Raw genomic sequence first — 966 nt, 5'->3', positions numbered from 1 at the left:
CTGGCACAAGACAGGGATGCCCTCTCTCACCACTCCTATTCAACATAGTGTTGGAAGTTCTGGCTAGGGCAATCAGGCAAGAGAAAGAAATCAAGGGTATTCAGTTAGGAAAAGAAGAAGTCAAATTGTCCCTGTTTGCAGATGACATGATTGTATATTTAGAAAACCTCATTGGCTCAGCCAAAATCTCCTTAAGCTGATAAGCAACTTCAGCAAAGTCTCAGGATACAAAATTAATGTGCAAAAATCACAAGCATTCTATACACCAGTAACAGACAAACAGAGAGCCAAATCATGAATGAACTTCCATTCACAATTGCTTCAAAGAGAATAAAATACCTAGGAATCCAACTTACAAGGGATGTAAAGGACCTCTTCAAGGAGAACTACAAAACACTGTCAGTGAAATAAAAGAGGACACAAACAAATGGAAGAACATACCATGCTCATGGATAGGAAGAATCAATATCGTGAAAATGGCCATACTGCCAAGGTATTTATAGATTCAATGCCATCCCCATCAAGCTACCAATAAGTTTCTTCACAGAATTGGAAAAAACTGCTTTAAAGTTCATATGGAACCAAAAAAGAGCCCACATTTCCAAGACAATCCTACGTCAAAAGAACAAAGCTGGAGGCGTCACGCTACCTGACTTCAAACTATACTACAAGGCTACAGTAACCAAAACAGCATGGTACTGGTACCAAAACAGAGATATAGACCAATGGAACAGAACAGAGTCCTCAGAAATAATACCACACATCTACAGCCATCTGATCTTCGACAACCTGACAAAAACAAGAAATGGGGAAAGGATTCCCTATTTAATAAATGGTGCTGGGAAAAGTGGCTAGCCATAAGTAGAAAGCTGAAACTGGATCCTTTCCTTACTCCTTATATGAAAATTAATTCAAGATGGATTAGAGACTAAATGTTAGACCTAATACCATAAAACCCTAGAAGAA

This window comes from Trachypithecus francoisi, unplaced genomic scaffold (genome assembly GCF_009764315.1).
Source record: "Trachypithecus francoisi isolate TF-2019V2 unplaced genomic scaffold, Tfra_2.0 Contig00543, whole genome shotgun sequence".
NCBI lineage: Eukaryota > Metazoa > Chordata > Mammalia > Primates > Cercopithecidae > Trachypithecus > Trachypithecus francoisi.
This window is presented reverse-complemented; position numbering follows the sequence as displayed.